The 23119-nt window shown below is 40.7% G+C and overlaps 1 long non-coding RNA gene and 1 pseudogene across 1 annotated transcript in view; one reads left to right on the forward strand and one right to left on the reverse strand.

Moving 5' to 3' along the window:
• LOC113884688 overlaps positions 1-23119 on the reverse strand; it is a 47666-nt gene that overhangs the window by 22387 nt on the left and 2160 nt on the right. The gene's annotated exons all lie outside the window — the stretch shown is intronic.
• Positions 4244-6441, forward strand: LOC113884685 (annotated as a pseudogene).

Raw genomic sequence — 23119 nt, forward strand, 5'->3', positions numbered from 1 at the left:
TCCTCTATTTCTTTGCACTGATCGCTGAGGAAGGCTTTCTTATCTCTCCTTGCTGTTCTTTGGAACTCTGCATTCAAATGGGTATATTTTCCTCCTTTGCTTTTTGCTTCTCTTCTTTTCACAGCTATGAAACATTAGACAAATCCTAATTCAGGAAAATGTTGCCAAATACCCTACTGCTACTGCTGCTAAGTCACTTCAGTCGTGTCCAACTCTGTGTGACCCCATAGACGGCAGCCCACCAGGCTGAACCATCCCTGGGCTTCTCCAGGCATGAACACTGGAGTGAGTTGCCATTTCCTTTCCAACGCATGAAAGTGAAAAGTGAAAGTGAAGTCACTCAGTCGTATCCGACTTTTAGTGACCCCATGGACTGCAGCCTACCAGGCCTCTCCATCCATAGGATTTTCCAGGCAAGAGTACTGGAGTGGAGTGCCATTGCCTTCTCTGAAATACCCTACAGACTCTCCTTAAAACTGTCATGAGAAAAAGGAACAGCCAACAAACTGTCAGAGCCCAGAGGAGACCAAGGACACAGGATGACTAAATGCAAGATGAGATCCAGGACACTGGGTAAAAATTGAAGGACAACTGAATTAAAGTAGAACTTTCAATACTTACCAACGTTTCCATATTATAACGCTGATATGTCATCAAGGCTCCTCTGCCCTTGGACTTTTCCAGGCAAGAATACTAGAGTGGGTTGCCATTTCCTATTCCATAGGATCTTCTCAGCCTAGGCATTGAACAGACATCTTCTGTGTCTCCTACACTAGCAGCCAGATCCTTTACCACTAAGCCACTTGGGAAGTCCTAACATATTGATATCACTCTATTAATTGCAACAAATATTAGGAGTATAAGATGTTGATAATGTTGCAGGAAATGAGACCCATCCAGGGCCCAAGAGTGGGATCATGTCTAACACTCAGGCATGAATTGTTCGAGGAGACACATGTGCTGACAATGCAAGAGATTTTATTGTGAAGGTGCACTTAGGTAGAGAGCAGCAGGGTAAGGGAACCCAGAACTGCTCTGCCACATGGCTTGTAGTCTTGGGTTTCACGATGATGTGGGTTTCTGGCCCTTCATTCTGACTCTGGGTCCTTCCTGGTGGCACACTCATCACTCAGTCAAGATGGATTTCCAATGAGGAGGATTCCGGGAGGTTGGTAGGACATATGGATTGGTGTCTCCTCTCTTCTTTTGACCTTTCTTGAATTCTTCCAGATGGTAGTGGCTTGTTAGTTCCAGGTTCCTTACCAGGAGCTCCTGTCATAAAGTAACTCATGCAAATAGTTACTGTGATGCCTGGTCAGGGTTTCAGCCAGTGTTTCCTTTAACAATAATAGGGGAGACTGTATGTGGATTATATGGCAACTCTCTGTACCATCTTGCCATTTTTTCTGTAAATCTAATATAGTTTTTAAAAACTTTTTTTTCTTTTTTTAAAGTACTACTTGTCTTGAGCTCATATCCCTTCTGGTTACAACTGCTCATGAGAGATATTCAGGAATGTCCATCACCCTTTCCACAAAGACCAGTGAGATCTATGTGTGACTTTCTTCTCCTATATACACAGAAACACTTGTTTCCAGATAAAACCTGTTCCCATTGCTGACCACACAAAAGCAGAATTGAAAACTATTTGGGTTCTGTCCCCAGGCCTGGCTCACAGATGCTCACACAACATTTATTAAGTAAATGTTTACTGAGCCCCTCCTGGATGCCTGTCATGTGCTAGATGCTCATAATGTACAGTAAACACAACTTCTCTGTTCCTTGTCTGAACAGAGGCCACACCACAGCGGGCAACAGGTGCTAAACCAGGAAATGCCTTATGTAGATATCATGCCAGTTACAGAGAAAGGAAAATACAGGGTGCCGGGAGGGGAGGAGGACACTAAAAAGGGCAGGGAGGCCCCTCTGAGGAAGGGTGACTAAGCTGAGGCCTATAGATTCTGGTGGCCATGAGCTCCACGTGAGCAAATCCAGTGGGCTGATCCCTGTCTTCACCTTACTGACTTTTGGCAGTTTCTTTTTCCAAGAAACCTTCTTTTTTTTTTTTTTTTTTCAGTTTTTTATTTATTTTTTTTAAATTTTATTTTATTTTAAAACTTTACAATATTGTATTGGTTTTTTGCTGGACACCAGAGTCTCCTGACTTTCACTGGCCACTCCTTCTCAGCCTCCTCTTCCTGACTATGACCTTCTGAAGCCCAGACCTTGCTGCCTGGACCACTTGCCTGTCTACACAAGCCTTTTTCTGAATTCCAGACCCATGTATAAAATTGCCTACTTTAGAGTCCCACGTGACATTCCCATTGCATCTCAAACTCAAATTTCATGCCTGATCCTCAAGCCTGCTTCTTCCCTGGTGGTCCCTGTTTCCATGGTGCTCAGGCCAAAATCCTTATTCCTCTTTCACTCAGACTCATGTCTGACCTACCAGTAAATCCTGATACCTCTCCATAAATGTTCACGGATCCACCCCCTTCTCATCACATCCACCATTTTCACTTTTCTCTAGAATTCCTGGGGCCTTGCAACACATGCGCAGGCCCCAAACTTGCTGCACTGAACACACAACCAGAGTGGACCTTTAAACTATTGTCATGTCTTATTCCTCTCAAAACACTCTGATGTTAGCCTTCCCACTTAGAAAGAAATTCAAGCCCTGATCTTATCCTTCCAGGCCCACGCCATCTTTTCCCCTGGCCACCTTTACCACCTCATCTCTCCAGGTTCCAGCCATCACTTCCCTCCAGCATCACACGCCATGTGTTTGTACCTCTAGTGCTTCACACAGGCTCCCAGCTCAGGACACTGGCACATGCATATTCTCGACCTAGAATGTCCTTCCACCTATTAAAATGGCTGTCTCTCACAGTCACTCAGGTCTGTCAAAATACCACTTCCCCAAAGAGGTCTTCCTTATAGAGTTCTTGTTCTTCCTTATAGAGTTCTACTTGTTCTGTCTTCACACACTTGTCACCACCTGACCTTGCATATCTATTTCATCATTTGTTGATTTCCATTATTCCCTTTATGGTGTGAGTTCTTGAGAGCTGGGAATTTATCCATCTTATTCTCTTCTGTATCCTTAGCACTGAGAAAAATAGTAAACATCTTGTAATTATTCTTTGGAGTTGGGATAGCCTAGTGATTAAAAGTGTGGACTCTGGAGCCAGACCATTTGGCTCAAAATCACAACCACAACCACAACAAAATAAAAAGGGTTTTGAAAAATTAAAAATAAAATAAAATAAAATTTTTAAGTGTAGAAAAACAGTCATTCTGGAACTTGGCTGGGAGTGACACAAAGTGGTAGAACCCATGGGGACAAAATTTGGGAACACCCAAAGAGTCAAAGTGCTATACTCAATACCAGCAAATTTGGTATTGAATATTCCCTGAATATTCATTGGAAGGATTGATGCTGAAGCTGAAACTCCAATTCTTTGGTCACCTGATGCAAACACTGACTCACTGGAAAAGACCTTGATGCTGGGGAAGATTGAGGGCAAGAAAACTCAGCAGTGGCCACAGGACTAGAAAAGATCAGCTTTCTTTCCAATCCCAAAGAAGGGCAATGCCAAAGAATGGTCAAACTACCATACAATTGTTCTCATTTCACATGCTAACAAGGTACTGTTCAAAATCCTTCAAGCTAGGCTTCAACAATACATGAACTGAGAACTTTCAGATGTACAAGTTGCATTTAGAAAAGGCAGAGGAACCAGAGATCAAATTGTCAACATCCATTAGATCATAGAGAAAACAAGGGAATTCCAAAAAAGATCTGCTTCGTTGACCATGCTAAAGCCTTTGCTTGTGTGAATCACAACAAACTGTAGAAAATTCTTAAAGAGATGGGAATTCCAGACCATCTTACCTGCCTTCTGAGAAACCTGTATGCAGGTTAAGAAGAAAGAGTTAGAACAACTGACTGGTTCAAAATTGGGACAGGAGTACATTAAGGCAGTATTTTATCACCCTCCTTATTTAACATATTTTCAGGATACATCATGCAAAATGCTGAGCTGTTTGAATCACAAGCTGGAATCAAGATTGCCATAAGAAATATCAACAAACTCAGATATGCAGATGAGGCCACCCTAATGGCAGAAATTTAAGAGGAACTAAAGAGCCCCTTGATGAAGACGGAGGAGGAAAGTGAAAAAGCTGGCTTGAAATTCAACACTCAAGCTTTTTAGTCTGGCACTGGGTGGTTCTTTGGATCATGTATGGTGGCTCCGCAGATTTTAACAGCAGAGAACATGGCGGCCCAGAGGGAATGGACCCCAATGGTGTTTCGAGAGCAACTGGAATGAGACTGTTGATAACTTTGATGATATGAACTTAAAGGAGTCTCTTCTTTGGAGCATCTATGCTTATGGTTTTGAGAAACCATCAGCTATTCAGCAGAGAGTTATTATTCCATGTATTAAAGGTATGATGTGGTTGCTCAAGCTCAGTCAGGTACTGGCAAGACAGCCACATTTGCCATTTCCATCCTGCAACAGTTGGATATTGAGTTCAAGGAGACCCAAGCACTAGTATTGGCCTCCACTTTTGGATCAACAGATCCAAAAGGTAATTCTGGCACTTGGAGATTATATGAGAGCAACTTGTCATGCCTGCATTGGTGGAACAAATGTCCAAAATGAAATGCAAAAACTGCAGGCTGAAGCACCACATATTGTTGTTGGAACACCAGGGAGAGTGTTTGATATGTTAAACAGAAGATATCTCTCTCCAAAATAGATCAAAATGTTCATTTTGCATGAAGCAGATGAAATGCTGAGCTGAGGGTTTAAGGATCAAATCTATGAGATTTTCTGAAAATTAAATACTAGTATTTGGGTGGTGTTGCTTTCTGCCACAATGCCAACGGATGTGTTGGAAGTGACCAAAAAATTCATGAAAGATCCAATTCGAATTTTGGTGAAAAAAGAAGAATTGACCTTTGAAGGAATCAAACAGTTTTATATTAATGTTGAAAGAAGGGAATGGAAGTTGGATACACTTTATGACTTGTACGAGACACTGACAATTACACAGGCTGTTATTTTTCTCAATACAAGGTGCAAGGTGGACTGGCTCACAGAGAAAATGCATGCCAGGTACTTCACAGTTTCTGCCCTGCGTGGTGACATGGGCCAGAAAGAAAGAGATGTTATCATGAGGGAATTTCGACCAGGGTCAAGCCATGTTCTGATCACTACTGACTTGTTGGCTTGTGGAATTGATGTGCAACAAGTGTCATTGGTTATAAACTATGATCTACCTGACAACAAAGGTTCATCTAGTCAAGGCCATGGTTTTATCTGTGGTCAGGTATGGATGTGAGAGTTGGACTGTGAAGAAGGCTGAGCGCCGAAGAATTGATGCTTTTGAACTGTGGTGTTGGAGAAGACTCTTGAGAGTCCCTTGGACTGCAAGGAGATCCAACCAGTCCACTCTAAAGGAGATCAGCCCTGGGATTTCTTTGGAAGGGATGATGCTGAAGCTGAAACTACAGTACTTTGGAAACCTCATGCGAAGAGTTGACTCACTGGAAAAGACTCTGATGCTGGGAGGGATTGGGGGCAGGAGGAGAAGGGGACGACAGAGGATGAGATGGCCGGATGGCATCACTGACTCAATGGATGTGAGTCTGAGGGAACTCTGGGAGTTGGTGATGGACAGGGAGGCCTGGCATGCCGCAATTCATGGGGTCGCAAAGAGTCGGACGCGACTGAGCGATTGACCTGATCTGATCTGATCTGACCTACCAATCGTGAAGATTATATTCACAGAATTGGCAAAGGGGATCGATTTGGGAGGAAAGGTGTGGCTATAAACTTTGTTACTGAAGAAGACAAGATTTTTCATGACATTGAGAGTTTCTACAATACTACAGTGGAGGAAATGCCAATGAATGTGGCCGACCTTATTTAATTCCTGGGATAAGATAGTTTTCAAGGCAGTGCTCGCTGTTGCTGAATAGGCGATCACAATGTGCATTGTGCTTCTTTCGTTGGGAATATTTGAATCTTGTCTCAATGCTCATAATGGATCAGAAATACAGATTTTGATAGCAAAGCAACATTAGTCATGAGCTCTTGTGAGGAAAGTCATTGGCTTTATCCTTTTTAGAGTTAGACTGTTGGGGTGGGTATAAAAGATGGGGTCTGTAAAATCTTTCTTTCTTAGAAATTTATTTCCTAGTTCTGTAGAAATGGTTGTATTAGACGTTCTCTATCATTTAATAATATACTTGTGGGCTAAAAGATATAACTGCTGTATATAATCAGCCAATTATGTTAAACTAGCATATCTGCCTTTATTGTGTTTGTCATTAGCCTGAATAGAAAGGCCTTTAAAATTGATTTTTTTTTTAGCATTTGAATGCATTTTGTTTGGTATTATATTTATTCAATAAAGTATTTAATTAGTGGGAAAAAAAAGAAATTCATCACTCAATAAACTAGGATCATGGCATGCAGTCCCATCACTTCATGGCATACAGATGGGGAAAAAATGGAAACTGGCAAGTTTTATTTTCTTGAGCTCCAAAATCAGTGCAGACTGTGACTGCAGCCATGTAATTAAAAGATGTTTGCTCCTTGAAAAAAAGCTACGACAAACCTAGGCAGTGTATTAAAAAGCAGAGACATCACTTTGCTGACAAACATCCTTATAGTCAAAGCTATGGCTTTTCCAGTAGCCATGTATGGATGTGACTGTTGGACCATTAAAAGGTTGAGTACTGAAGAAATAATGCTTTCAAAGTGGGGTACTAGGGAAGACTCCAGAGTCTGTTGGACAGCAAAGAGATCAAACCACTCAATTAAAGGAAATCAACCCTGAATATTCATTGGAAGGACTAACACTGAAACTGAAACTCTAATTCTTTGGCCACCTGATGCAAACACCAACTCATTGGAAAAGACCATGATGCTGGGGAAGACTGAGGGCAAGAAAAGAATGGAGTGGCAGAGAATAAGACGGTTGGATGGCATCACCAAACTAATGGACATGAATTTGAGTAAACTCCAGCAGATAATGAAGGTCAGGGAAGCCTGGCCTGCTACAGTCCACTGGGTTGCATAGAGTCAGACATGACTTAGTGACTGAGCAAAAACAACAGCAGAGTCAAAATCCTACTTCCTCTGCTTTGCATTTCCTATCTATAAAACTTTGTCCCGTATTGATTGCTGAATTATTTCTGAGAACAAATGATAGAAACTAATCTAAAGATTTGTAAGTTGTTATTGTTCTTGTTTAGTTGCTAAGTGATGTCTGACTCTTTTGAGACCCCATTGACTATAGCTTTCCAGGCTCTTCTGTCCCTGGGATTTCCCAGACAAGAAGAATACTGAAGTGGGTTGCCATTTCATTCTCCAGGTGATCTTCCTGATCCAGGGATTGAACCTGTGTCTCCTGCATTGTAGGTGGATTCTTTACTGCTGCTTCACCAGGGAAATCCAAGGTTTTCTCAGTGCTGCTGCTGCTGCTAAGTCGCTTCAGTCATGTCTGACTCTGTGCAACCCCAGAGATGGCAGCCCACCAGGCTCCCCCATTCCTGGGATTCTCCAGGCAGGAACACTGGAGTGGGTTGCCATTTCCTTCTCCAATGCAGGAAAGTGAAAAGTGAAAGTGAGGTCATCCAGTCGTGTCTGACTCTTAGTGACCCCATGGACTGCAGCCTACCAGCCTCCTCCATCCATGGGATTTTCCAGGCAAGAGTACTAGAGTGGGGTGCCATTGCCTTCTCTGAGTTTTCTGAGTAGGGTCAGCTTAATTGTTCCATGGAATGTTCCCATGGTGGGATACTGTACTTCTATATAAATATCAGGAAGCACTATAGACACTAGTTGAAAAGATTTCTAGAATAATGTTCCATGAAAAAAAAGCAAACTGCCAGCATATATGTACATTTATAAAGTCTTCTATTACTGACCCTTCTTAGCCCTTGACAATGCCTCTGTATTTACAAAGATGAGTTTGTAAGTAGTTTTATTTACCCAGCACCTGTCTCTGACCACAGCCTTGACCACATTTTAGAGAAATGTCAGCACAGTGCTCTTAGTGCCTCGCTACTAATATTGAGAGTCATTGCCAATAGCTTGGTGGTCACTCAGAACCTACCAGGTTCGATGCATGATACTGGATGCTTGGGGCTGGTGCACTGGGATAACCCAGAGGGATGGTATGGGGAGGGAGGAGGGTGGAGGGCTCAGGATGGGGAACACATGTATACCTGTGGCAGATTCATTTCGATATTTGGCAAAACCAATACAATATTGTAAAGTTTAAAAATAAAATAAAATTAAAAAAAAAGAACCTACCAATAGACTTCACTACCACTGCCCTCACACAGCTAGTCCAACAGGCTCATGCCTCACTTTCCTAGATCCCTACCACCACCCCTCACTGCCTTCTTCCATGTAGTGTGAGGCATTACATCACAATCATGGCTTCAGCTAAAATGTTTCACTTGTCAGAAGAGCATTTGTTGGTTGTTTGGAGCCATTGCTGAGCCTCAGGCACCTTTGTTAAGTTGTAGACACGTGTGTCTGATTCTCCATCAGTCTCTTGTTATTTTCGGTTCTCATCAATTTTCAGAGGAACAAATCCTCTAGTTCTTTATTGAGGTCCAGACTGCTTCTATCATCATCCTTCCTGACTCAATCTCCAGCAGCAGCAAAGTCCCCAATCCAGTTCCAGGCTCTGGAAAATGGCCTTTATCAGTCCAAGTACACGATGCCCACACTAACTTCTGCATCTTGGCTCTACTACACTCCCTTTATTGGAAAACCTTCCTCCTTCCCTCCCAACCCATGAAATATATACCCTACCAAGACTGAATCATGAAGAAATAAAAATTCTGAATAGACCAATAATGAGTTATGAAATTGGATCAATATCCAAGCTACTTCCAAAAACAAAAGTCCAGGACCAGATGGTTTCACTGGTAACTTCTACCAAATATTTAAAGAACTAACACCCTCATTCACTTACATTACCAAAAAATAGAAGAGAAGGGAACACTTCTAAAACTAATTTTATGAGGCCAACATTACTGTGATACAAAAACTAGTTATGGACACCACAAGAAAAAAGTTATGGACCAATATCCCTGATAAACATAGATGTGAAACTCCTTAACAGAATAAATACTACCATGCTATACTCAGCAATACAACAAAAGGATTACATATCATGATCAGGCGGCATTTATCCCAGGAATGCAAGAATGTTTCAGTGTCCACAAATCAATCAGTGTGATATAGCACATGAATAAAATGCAGGATAAAAATTGTATGATCATTTCACTAGATACAGGAAAAGTGGCAAAATTCAATATTTATTTATGAAAATATCTCAACAGGATGGGTATGGAGGAAAAGTACCTCAATGTATTATTAATAAAAGCCATAGATACCAAGCCCACAGCTAACATCACACTCAATAGTGAAAAGCCAAAGACTTGCAATTAGGCAATGAACATAAAGAAAAGGCAACCAGATCAGAAACTAAGAAGTAAAACAGTCATTACTTGAAGATGACATGATGTTACATATAGAAAACCCTAAAGATTCCACCAAAAAATATATAGTTAGAACTAATAAACAAACTTATTAAAGTTATCAGATAGGAAATCGATGTACAAAAATCTGTTGTGTTTCTGTATATATCAGAAAGAGAAATTAAGAAAGAAATCCCATTTACTATTGCATCAAAAGAATAAAATACCTACGAATAAATTCAGCTAAGGAATGGGAACACCTGTACACTGAAAGCTGTAAGATACTGATGATATAAACTGAAGATACAAATAAACTTAAAAGTATTCCACTTTTATTGATTGGAAGAATTAATAGTGCTAAAATGTTCATACTATTCAAAGCAACCTACAGATTCAATGCAATCTTTACCAACCTTCTAATAGCTTTTTTCAGAAATAAAATAATCCTCAAATTTGTATGGAATCACAAAAGACCTCAAATAACTAAAGCAACTTTGAGAAAGAAGAAAAAAGCTGGGACCATCATGCCCTCTGATTTCAAATAATATTACAAAGCTATAGTGGTCAAAACAGTATGCTATCATAGTAGAAACAAGTACATAAGTCAATGGAACAAAATAAAGAGCACAGAAATAAACCAACACATATATAGTCAACTATTTTATGACAAAGGGGTCAATGGGGAAAGAACAGTCTCTTCAGTAAATGATGTTGGGAAAACTGAATCAGATCAGATCAGTCGCTCAGTCGTGTCCGACTCTTTGAGACCCCATGAATTGCAGCATGCCAGGCCTCCCTGTCCATCACCAACTCCCGGAGTTCACTCAGACTCACATCCATCGAGTCAGTGATGCCATCCAGCCATCTCATCCTCTGTCGTCCCCTTCTCCTCCTGCCCCTAATCCCTCCCAGCATCAGAGTCTTTTCCAATGAGTCAACTCTTCGCATGAGGTGGCCAAAGTACTGGAGTTTCAGCTTTAGCATCATTCCTTCCAAAGAAATCCCAGGGCTGATCTCCTTCAGAATGGACTGGTTGGATCTCCTTGCAGTCCAAGGGACTCTCAAGAGTCTTCTCCAACACCAGACACATACAAAGTAATGAAATTGCATGAGTAATATTTCATTGTATGAACTGCATCCTTTTTATCCATTTATCTGTTGATGAACATTTAGGTAGTTTTCATGTCCTGGCTATTGTGAACAGTGCTGCAATGAACATTGGGGTATCACTCAGCTATTATAATGGAGAAGGCAATGGCAACCCACTCCAGTACTCTTGCCTGGAAAATCTCATGGGCAGAGGACCCTGGTAGGCTGCAGTCCATGGGGTCGCTAAGAGTCGGACATGACTGAGCAATTTCACTTTCACTTTTCACTTTCATGCAATGGAGAAAGAAATGGCAACCCACTCAAGTGTTCTTACCTGGAGAATCCCAGGGACGGTGGAGCCTGGTGGGCTGCCATCTATGAGGCTGCACAGAGTCGGACACAACTGAAGCAACTTAGCAGCAGTAGCAGCAACTATTATAAAGGATGAAATAATGGTATTTGCAGCAACATGGATGGAGCTATCGTCATACTGATTAAAGTAAGTCAGACAGAGAAAGACAAATATATGATATTGCTTATATGTGGAATCTAAAAAATGATGCAAATGGGTTTATTTATAAAATAGAAACAGATTCATAGACTTAGAGAATGATATGGTTACCAGGGGCAAAGGGAAGAAGGGATAGTTAAAGAGTTTGGAATTAACCTGTAAACACTAAAAAGGGATAACCAATAAGGACCTGTTGTAGCACAGGGAACTCTGCTCAAAGTTACATGGCAGATGGATAGGAGGAGAGTTTGGGGGAGAATGGTTACATGTATATACGGCAGATTCCCTTTGCTGTCCACCTGAAATTATTGCAATATTGTTAATTGTCTATACTTCAATACAAAATATAGATTTTAAAAAACTAAAAATTAAAACTTCAATTAACTTTTTTCAATTTAATCAACATTTATTGGACATGTACTGGATGTTTGAGAGTTAAAAATTTGAATGAGAAAAGGTCTCTCTCCAAAGCAGATTATTGTTTTATAAAGATGCAGCTTTAGCTTGTTCTTTATTTTTATCTTTAAACATTTTATTTTATATTGAAGTATAGCAAATTTGGAAAACTCATCAGTGGCCACAGGACTGGAAAAAGTCAGTTTTCATTCCAATCCCAAAGAAAGGCTCAAACTACCACACAATTGCACTCATCTCACATGCTAGTAAAGGAATGCTTAAAATTCTCCAAGCCAGGCTTCAGCAGTATGTGAACCGTGAACTTCCAGATGTTCAAGCTGGTTTTAGAAAAGACAGAGGAACCAGAGATCAAATTGCCAACATCTGCTGGATCATGGAAAAAGCAAGAGAGTTCCAGAAAAACATCTATTTCTGCTTTGTTGACTATGCCAAAGCCTTTGACTTTGTGGATCACGAGAAACTGTGGAAAATTCTGAAAGAGATGGGAATACCAGACCACCTGACCTGCCTCTTGAGAAATCTGTATGCAGGTCAGGAAGCAACAGTTAGAACTGGACATGGAACAACAGACTGGTTCCAAATAGAAAAAGGAGTACATCAAGGCTGTATATTGTCACCCTGCTTATTTAACTTCTATGCAGAGTACATCATGAGAAACACTGGACTTGAAGAAACACAAGCTGGAATGAAGATAGCCGGGAGAAATATCAATAACCTCAGATATGCAGATGACACCATCCTTATGGCAGAAAGTGAAGAGGAACTAAAGAGCCTCTTGGTGAAAGTGAAAGAGGAGAGTGGAAAAGCTGGCTTAAAGCTCAACATTCAGAAAACTAAGATCATGGCATCTGGTCCTATCACTTCATGGCAAATAGATGGGGAAACAATGGCTTTTATTTTTCTGGGCTCCAAAATCTCTGCAGATGGTGATTTCAGCCATGAAATTAAAAGATGCTTACTCCTTGGAAGGAAAGTTATGACCAACCTAGACAGCATATTAAAAAGCAGAGACATTATTTTCTCAGCAAAGTTCCATCTAGTCAAGGCTATGGGTTTCCAGTGGTCATGTGTGGATTGGAGAGTTGGACTATAAAGAAAAGCTGAGCATTGAAGAATTGATGCTTTTGAACTGTGGTGTTGGAGAAGACTCTTGAGAGTCCCTTGGACTGCAAGGAGATCCACCCAGTCCATTCTAAAGGAGATCAGTCCTGGGTGTTCATTGGAAGGACTGATGCTGAAGCTGAAACTCCAATACTTTGGCCATCTGATGTAAAGAGCTGACTCACTGGAAAAGACCCTGAAGCTGGGAAAGATTGAGGGCAGGAGGAGAAGGAGACGACAGAGGATGAGATGGTTGGATGGCATCACCGACTCTATGGACATGGGTTTGGGTGGACTCCAGGAGTTGGTAATGGACAGGCAGGCCTGGCGTGCTGCGGTTCATGGGATCGCAAAGAGTCGGACACAACTGAGTGAGTGAACTGAACTGAACTGAGTCGGTAATGCTATCAAATATCTCATCTTCTGCCGCCACCTTCTCATTTTGCCTTCAATCTTTCCCAGCATCAAGGTCTTTTCCAATGAGTCAGCTCTTTGCATCAGATAGCCACAGTATTAGCACTTCAGTTTCAGCATCAGTCCTTCTAATGAATAGTCAGGGTTGATTTCCTTTAGGATTAACTGGTTTGATCTCCTAGCATTTCAAGGGACTCTCAAGAGTCTTCCCCAGCTCCACAATTCGAAAGCATCAATTCTTCAGCACTCAGCCTTCTTTATGGTCCAACTCTCACATCCATACATAACTACTTGAAAAACCACAGCGCTAACTATATGGATCTTTATCAACAAAGTGATAGCTCTGATTTGTTTGTTTGTTTAATTAGTTACTTTATTTTAATTGGAGGCTAATTATTTACAATACTGAGGTAGTTTTTGCCATACATTGACATGAGTCAGCCATGGGTGTACATGTGTCCCATGGACCTGAAACCCCCTCTCACCTCCCTCCCTATCCCATTCCTCTGAGTTGTCCCAGTTCACTGGCTTTGAGTGCCCTGTTTCCTGCATCAAACTTGGACTGGTGATCTGTTTCACATATGGTAATATACATGTTTCAATGCTATTCTCTCAAATCATCCCACTCTCTCCTTTTCCCACAGAGTCCAAAACTGTTCTTTACATCTGTGTCTCTTTTGCTATCTCGCATATAGAGTCATCATTACCATCTTTCTAAATTCCATATATATGTGTTAATATACTGTATTGGTGTTTTTCTTTCTGACTTACTTCACTCTGTATAGTAGGCTCCAGTTTCATCCATCTCATTAGAATTGACTCAATTGTGTTCTTTTTAATAGCTGAGTAATATTTCATTCTGTATATCTACCACAACTTTCTTATCCATTCATCTGCTGATGGACATCTAGGCTGCTGCGATGAACATTGGGGTACACGTGTCTCTTTCAATTCTGTTTTCCTTGGTGTGAAATCCCACTGCTGGGTGATATGGCAGTTCTATTTGCAGTTTTTTAAGGAATCTCCACACTGTTCTCCATAGTGGCTGTACTAGTTTGCATTCCCACCAACAGGTGGATATCTTTGCTTTTTAATATGCTATCTAGGTTTGTCACAGCTTTCCTTCCAAGGAGCAAGAGTTGTTTAATTTCATGGCTACAGTCACTGTCCTCAGTGATTTTGGAGCCCATGAAAATAAAATTTGCCACTGCTTTCAGTTTTTCCCCTTGTATTTGCCAGGAAGTGATGGGACTGGATGTCATGATCTTCGCTTTTTGAATGTTGAGTTTCAAGCCATATTTTTCACTCTCATCTTTCATCTTCATTAAGAAGCTCTTTAGTTCCTCTTCATTTCCTGTCATTGGAGTGGAATCATCTGTATATATGAGGTTGTTGATATTTCTTGTGGCAATTTTTATTCCAGCTTGATTCATTCAGCCAAACATTTTGCATGGTGTACTCTGCATATAGGGCTCCATTGGTGGCTCAGCGGTAAAAAATCTTCCTGTAATGCAGGAGCCACAGGAGATGCAGATTCTATCCCTGAGTCAGGAAGATCCCCTGGAGAAGGGCATGGAAACCCACTCCAGTATTTCTGCCTGGAGAATCCCATGGACACAGGAGCCTACCATAGGGTTGAAAAGAGTCAAACATGACTGAAGCGACTTAGCATGTGTGCACTCTACAAATAAGTTAAATATGTAGAGTGACAATGTACAGCCTTGCACTCCTTTCCCAATTTTGAATCAGTCAGTTGTTCCATCTGCAATTCTAACTACTGGTTCTTGACCTGCATATAGGTTTCTCAGGAAACTGGCAAGGTAATCTGATATTCCCATCTCTTTAAGAGTTTGTTGAGAGCCACACAGTCATAGGATTTAGTGTAGTCAGTGAAGCAGAAATAGCTGTTTTTCTGGAATTCTCTTCCTTTCTCTATGATCCAACGAAGGTTGGAAATTTGATCTCTGTTTCCTCTGCCTCTTCAAAACCCAGCTTGTATATCTGAAAGTCTTCAGTGCATGTACTGCTGAAGCCTAGCTTGAAGGATTTTGAGCATAAGTTTGCTAGCATGTGAAATGAGAGCAATAGTACAGTAGTTTCAACATTCTTTGGTATTGTCTTTCTTTGGGATTGGAATGCAAACTGAACTTTTATAGTCCTGTGGGGACTGCTGAGTTTTCTAAATTTGCTGACATATTGAATGCAGTAATTTAACAGTATCATCTTTTAGGATTTTAAATAGCTCAGCTGGAATTTAATCACATTTACTAATTTTGTTCATAGAAATTCTTCCTAAGGCCCACTCCAGGATGTCTGTCTCTAGGTGAGTGACCACACCACCATGGTTATCTCAGTCATTACGACAATTTTTGTATAGTTCTTCTTTGTATTCTTGCCACCTCTCCTTAATATCTTCTGCTTCTGTTAGATATTCTGTTGATATTTCATATGACAATTTTGATTCCAGCTTGTGATTCATTCAGCCAAACATTTTGCATGATGAACTCTGCATATAGGGCTTCGCTGGTGGCTCAGTAATAAAGAATCTGCCTGTAATCCAGGAGCCACAGGAGAAGCAGATTCGATCCCTGAGTCAGAAAAAGCCCCTGAAGGAGGGCATGGAGACTCACTCCAGTATTCCTGCATGGACTCTCCAAGCAGGATTTCAGTCCTTAATCATGCCCATTCTTGCAAGCAATGTTCTCTTGATGTATCCCTATTTTCTTGAAGAGATCACTAGTCTTTCCCACTCCATTGTTTTCCTCTCTTTCTTTGCACTGTTCATTTAAGAAGGCCTTCTCATCTCTCCTTGGTATTCTCTGGATCTCTGCATTCAGTAGGATATATCTTTCCTTTATTCCCTTGCCTTTCACGTCTCTTCTTTCCTCAACTATTTAGAAAGCCTCCTCAGACAACTACTTTGCCTTCTTGTATTTCTTTTTCTTTGGGATGGTTTTGGTCACTGTCTCCTGTACTATGTTAAAAACCTCTGTCCATATGAAATAGAGACATATTCTAATAGCCTTTAATAGAGTTTAATCTTTGTCTTAATCTGTTTGGAACCTAGTGTTAAGAATATCCAATTCTAAAACTGATGTGTCACTCTGTAATATTGTATCGAGCAGGAAACATCATTGTTTGCTGTTCTGCAACACCAACATTCATCCGGTTTGTGCAGAATATCCTATTAATACCCAGCATCTGGGTATTAATTTAATTTAATTAATCCTATTAATTAAAGTTTAATTAGCTAGTGAAGAAGAAATATGAGTAATTAGACAGTAAATGCTAATTAGTAAGTTATTCAAAAGCCTCCATTATATACAAATTCAAGCCACATTTTACAACCCTAGTTAGTAGTATAATCCAAATCCTATCAGGGCAACTGTTCAGTTCAGTTCAGTCACTCAGTCGTGTCTGATTCTCTGCGACCCCATGAATCGCAGCATGCCAGGCCTCCCTGTGCATCACCAACTCCCAGAGTTCACTCAGACTCACGGCCATCGAGTCAGTGATGCGATCCAGCCATCTCATCCTCTGTCATCCCCTTCTCCTCTTGCCCCCAATCCCTCCCAGCATCAGAGTTTTTCCAGTGAGTCAACTCTTCGCATGAGGTGGCCAAAGTACTGGAGTTTCAGCTTTAGAATCATTCCTTCCAAAGAAATCCCAGGGCTGATCTCCTTCAGAATGGACTGGTTGGATCTTGCAGTCCAAGGGACTCTCAAGAGTCTTCTACAACACCACAGTTCAAAAGCATCAATTCTTCAGCACTCAGCCTTCTTCACAGTCCAACTCTCACATCCATATATGACCACAGAAAAAACCATAGCCTTTACCAGACGGACCTTTGTTGGCAAAGTAATGTCTCTGCTTTTGAATATGCTGTCTAGGTTGGTCATAACTTTCCTTCCAAGGAGTAAGCGTCTTTTAATTTCATGGCTGCAATCACCATCTGCAGTGATTTTGGAGCTCAAAAAAATAAAGTCTGACACTGTTTCCACTGTTTCCCCATCTATTTCCCATGAAGTGATGGGACCGGATGCCATGATCTTCATTTTCTGAACGTTGAGCTTTAAGCCAACTCTTTCACTCTCCACTTTCACTTTCATCAAGAGGCTTTTTAGTTCCTCTTCACTTTCTGCCATAAGGGTGGTGTCATCTGCATATCTAAGGTTATTGATATTTCTCCCGGCAATCTTCATTCCAGCTTGTGCTTCTTCCAATCCAGTGTTTCTCATGATGTACTCTGCACATAAGTTAAATAAGCAGGGTGACAATATACAGCCTTGACGTACTCCTTTTCCTATTTGGAACCAGTCTGTTGTTCCATGTCCAGTTCTAACTGTTGCTTCCTGACCTGCACACAGATTTCTCAAGAGGCAAGTCAGGTGGTCTGGTATTCCCATCTCTTTCAGAATTTTCCACAGTTTATTGTGAGCCACACAGTCAAAGGCTTAGGCATAATCAACAAAGCAGAAATAGATGTTTTTCTGGAACTCTCTTGCTTTTTCCATGATCCAGTGGATGTTGGCAATTTGGTCTCTGGTTCCTCTGCCTTTTCTAAAATCAGCTTGAACATCAGGAAGTTCATGGTTCACATATTGCTGAAGCCTGGCTTGGACAATTTTGAGCATTACTTTACTAGCATGTGACATGAGTGCAATTGTGTGGTAGTTTGAGCCTTCTTTGGCATTGCCTTTCTTTGGGATTGGAATGAAAACTGACCTTTTCCAGTCCTGTGGCCACTGCTGAGTTTTCCAAATTTGCTGGCATATTGAGTGCAGCACTTTCACAGCATCATCTTTCAGGATTTGAAATAGCTCAACTGGAATTCCATCACCTCCACTAGCTTTGTTCATAGTGATGTTTCCTAAGGCCCACTTGACTTCACATTCCAGGATGTCTAGCTCTAAGTGAGTGATCACACCATCATGATTATCTGGGTCCTGAAGATCTTTTTTGTACAGTTCTTCTGTGTATTCTTGCCACCTCTTCTTAATATCTTCTGCTTCTGTTAGGTCCATACCATTTCTGTCCTTTATCGAGCCCATCTTTGCATGAAATGTTCCCTTGGTATGTCTACTTTTCTTGAAGAGATATCTAGTCTTTCCCATTTTGTTGTTTTCCTCTATTTCTTTGTATTGATCACTGAGGAAGGCTTTCTTATCTCTCCTTGCTATTCTTTGGAACTCTACATTCAGATGCTTATATCTTTCCTTTTCTCCTTTGCTTTTCACTTCTTTTCACAGCTATTTGTAAGTCCTCCCCAGACAGCCATTTTGGTTTTTTGCATTTCTTTTCCATGGGGATGGTCTTGATCCCTGTCTCCTGTACAATGTCACGAACCTCATTCCATAGTTCATCAGGCACTCTATCTATCAGATCTAGGCCCTTAAATCCATTTCTCACTTCCACTGTATAATCATAAGGGATTTGATTTAGGTCACACCTGAATGGTTCGATTGTAGTTTCTGTAATTTAGGTGTATGCATTGGCTTTGCCTGACAGACAGCTCTGTTTGCTTCAATTTATAGCTAGAAAAATAATAATTCCATTTTCTGGCCAAAAGAATATTAACTCTAGGGTTTTGGCCATTTCAGTCAGTCTTCCTGCCAGCAGAACCTATTAACATACAAGGATTGTATTTTTAAGGAAATTGAAGGATCTGGAAGATGTGACTATCTATTCACCCTTTAAAAAAACAAATGAACAAATTCAACAGAACAGAAGCAGACTCACAGATATAGAGAACAGACTAGTGGTTATGAGAGAGAAGAGGGTAAGGGGAAGGACACGGTGGGGAAGGAGATTAAAAAGCATAAACTACTGGGCATATTATTTAATAATTTGGAAGCATATGATGCATATCACAGTAAATATGGTCAGTATTTTTAATAGCTTTGGAGTATAGTCTGTAAAAATATCAAATCACTGTGTTGTACATCTAAAACTAACATAATATTATACTTCAATTATACTTCAATAAAGATAAAAGAAAAATTTACCTTTAACTCTGTGCTCCTTTCTCCTCTTTTCTCTTGTAGCATTAAGCAATCTTTTCTTAAAATCTGAGACAAATAATTGAGGTTTCTCCAGAACAAAGGAGCTGTGCAAACAAGGTACAGCAGTTTGCAACTTGTGTGCATTCATTTCCTGCCTTTGTACCTGATGAGTTTGAAAGTGCTCATCAGCAGTCAGAATTTTGACTTACCCAGGGGCAGATGCTGGCTGCAGTGCGCTGTTCCTTCTGTGATGGATGTGTTCAGTGTTGCCAGAAATAATTATGCAGGGAGGGATTGTGAGACATTGGAGAGAGGTCTTCATTTAGATGTATTATGCAACTCAAATGATGAAAAGCAAATCACTAGAAAGTGATTTTTGCACAGACCAATTGATGCATTTAAGAGTTCAAAATTAAAGTTTAAGAGTATTTGTAACTTAATGTACAAGTAAACTGTTAACTGCATGATATGGCTTCAATGTACAAAAAATAAGGGAGAAAATGTATGCCAAAACTTTGGGAAAGGCTTTCCAACCTAGTTAATGTTCTAAATCCTAATAGGTTAATTGTGAGTCCTAAGACATATCTCTTCCTGGGTTTCTTCAATGCCCTCTTTAAGTTGTAGGCTGCAGGAGGCTCATGGATAACAAACTATCTAAAAGGAACTTAAATTATTTAAGTATTTGCTTTTATACACACACACACACACACACACACACACACACACACACACACACCCTTACACCCTTAATTAAATGTGAACCAAATGCTCCACTTATATCCTATTAGTTGGGTTCAATGATTACTCCATCAAATTCTGGACAATGACAAGTCTATCAAATCTTTTCTCCTTGCCTTTTTAAATAATTTCATTAAATTAAAACAATGTGTAACTGAATCACCCAAGACCTACCTTGTGAAATTGTTGGGAATATTGTGAGCCCATCAGTTTGTTAGACCATACCTTTGTCTGCATTCCTAACTCTCAAGGTATCCCTTCCTTAGTTGTATTGCCTTTCAACATGTAAATAAATATGGTGGCATTAAAATTTGGAGGGGGGGGAACTATTTACTGAACTTGGAATAAGGCCTCATGGGGGTTACAGGTGATGGAGATACAAGTGCTGCCCTCAAGCTGTAATCTTCCAGCAGAAGGAATATTGGGACAAGGTACTCTTTTTATTTTGGGGAATTTTAATATTGTATTTTAAGGGATTTGATTTAAGTCATACCTGAATGGTTTAGTGGTTTTCCCTACTTTCTTCAATTTAAGTCTGAATTTGGTAATAAGGAGTTCATGATCTGAGCCACAGTCAGCCCCTGGTCTTGTTTTTGTTGACTGTATAGAGCTTCTCCATCTTTGGCTGCAAAGAATATAATCAATCTGATTTCAGTGTTGACCATCTAGTGATGTCCATGTATAGAGTCTTCTCTTGTGTTGTTGGAAGAGGGTGTTTGCTATGACCAGTGCCTTTTCTTGGCAAAACTCTATTAGTCTTTGCCCTGCTTCATTCCATATTCCAAGGCCAAATTTGCCTGTTACTCCAGGTATTTCTTGACTTCCTACTTTTGCATTCCAGTCCCCTATAATGAAAAGCACATCTTTTTTGGGTATTAGTTCTAAAAGGTCTTGTAGGTCTTCATAGAACCGTTCAACTTCAGCTTCTTCAGCATTACTGGTTGGGGCATAGACTTGGATTACTGTGATATTGAATGGTTTGCTTGGAAATGAACAGAGATCATTCTGTCGTTTTTGAGATTGCATCCAAGTATGCATTTCGGACTCTTTTGTTGACCATGATGTCTACTCCATTTCCTCTGAGGGATTCCTGCCCGCAGTAGTAGATATAATGGTCATCTGAGTTAAATTCACCGATTCCAGTTCATTTCAGTTCGCTGAATCCTAGAATGTCGACATTCACTCTTGCCATCTCTTGTTTGACCACTTCCAATTTGCCTTGATTCATGGACCTGACATTCCAGGTTCCTATGCAATATTGCTCTTTACAGCATTGGATCTTGCTTCTATCACCAGTCACACTCACAGCTGGGTATTCTTTTTGCTTTGAGTCCATCCCTTCATTCTTTCTTTCATTCATTCATAAAGTGGAAGTTAGAAATAGATTTAAGGGCCTAGATCTGATAGATAGAGGGCCTGATGAACCATGGAATGAGGATCGTGACATTGTACAGGAGACAGGTATCAAGACCATCCCCATGGAAAAGAAGTGCAAAAAACCAAAATGGCTGTCTGGGGAGGCCTTACAAATAGCTGTGAAAAGAAGAGAAGTGAAAAGCAAAGGAGAAAAGGAAAGATATAAGCATCTGAATGCAGAGTTCCAAAGAATAGCAAGGAGAGATAAGAAAGCCTTCCTCAGCGATCAATACAAAGAAATAGAGGAAAACAACAAAATGGGAAAGACTAGAGATCTCTTCAAGAAAAGTAGAGATACCAAGAGAACATTTCATGCAAAGATGGGCTCGATAAAGGACAGAAATGGTATGGACCTAACAGAAGCAGAAGATATTAAGAAGAGGTGGCAAGAATACACAGAAGAACTGTACAAAAAAGATCTTCAGGACCCAGATAATCATGATGGTGTGATCACTGACCTAGAGCCAGACATCCTGGAATGTGAAGTCAAGTGGGCCTTAGGAAGCATCACTATGAACAAAGCTAGTGGAGATGATGTAATTCCAGTTGAGCTATTTCAAACTCTGAAAGATGATGCTGTGAAAGTGCTGCACTCAATATGCCAGCAAATTTGGAAAACTCAGCAGTGGCCACAGGACTGGAAAAGGTCAGTTTCAATTTGAAACCCAAAGAAAGGCAATGCCAAAGAAGGCACAAACTACCACACAATTGCACTCATGTCACATGCTAGTAAAGTAATGCTCAAATTTCTCCAAGCCAGTCTTCAGCAATATGTGAACTGTGAACTTCCTGATGTTCAAGCTGGTTTTACAAAAGGCAAAGGAACCAGAGACCAAATTGCCAACATCCACTGGATCATGGAAAAAGCAAGAGAGTTCCAGAAAAACATCTATTTCTGCTTTGTTGACTATGCCTAAGCCTTTGACTGTGTGGCTCACAATGAACAGTGGAAAATTCTGAAAGAGATGGGAATACCAGACCACCTGACCTGCCTCTTGAGAAATCTGTGTGCAGGTCAGGAAGCAACAGTTAGAACTGGACTTGGAACAACAGACTGGTTCCAAATAGGAAAAGGAGTACGTCAAGGCTGTATATTGTCACCCTGTTTATTTAACTTCTATGCAGAGTACATCATGAGAAATGCTGGACTGGAAGAAACACAAGCTGGAATCAAGATTGCCAGGAGAAATATCAATAACCTTAGATATGCAGATGACACTACCCTTATGGCAGAAAGTGAAGAGGAACTAAAAAGCCTCTTGATGAAAGTCAAAGAGGAGAGTGAAAAAGTTGGCTTAAAGCTCAGCATTCAGAAAACAAAGATTTTTTTATGGCGTCCAGTCCCATCACTTCATGGGAAATAAATGGGGAAACAGTGGAAACAGTGTCAGACTTTATTTTTTTGAGCTCCAAAATCACTGCAGATGATGACTGCAGCCATGAAATTAAAAGATGCTTACTCCTTGGAAGGAAAGTTATGACCAACCTGGATAGCATATTCAAAAGCAGAGACATTACTTTGCCAAGAAAGGTCTGTCTAGTCAAGGCTATGGTTTTTCCCGTGGTCATGTATGGATGTGAGAGTTGGACTGTGAAGAAGGCTGAGCACCAAAGAATTGATGCTTTTGAACTGTGCTGTTGGAGAAAACTCTTGAGAGTCGGACTGCAAGGACATCAAACCAGTCCATTCTGAAGGAGATCAGCCCTGGGATTTCTTTGGAGGGAATGAGGCTGAAGCTGAAACTCCAGCACTTTGGCCACCTGTTGCAAAGAGTTGACTCATTGCAAAAGACTCTGATGCTGGGAGGGATTGGGGACAAGAGGAGAAGGGGACGACAGAGGATGAGATGGCTGAATGGCATCACTGACTCGATGGACATGAGTCTGAGTGAACTCCAGGAGTTTGTGATGGAC

Source organism: Bos indicus x Bos taurus, chromosome 3, assembly GCF_003369695.1.
Source record: "Bos indicus x Bos taurus breed Angus x Brahman F1 hybrid chromosome 3, Bos_hybrid_MaternalHap_v2.0, whole genome shotgun sequence".
Lineage (NCBI taxonomy): Eukaryota > Metazoa > Chordata > Mammalia > Artiodactyla > Bovidae > Bos > Bos indicus x Bos taurus.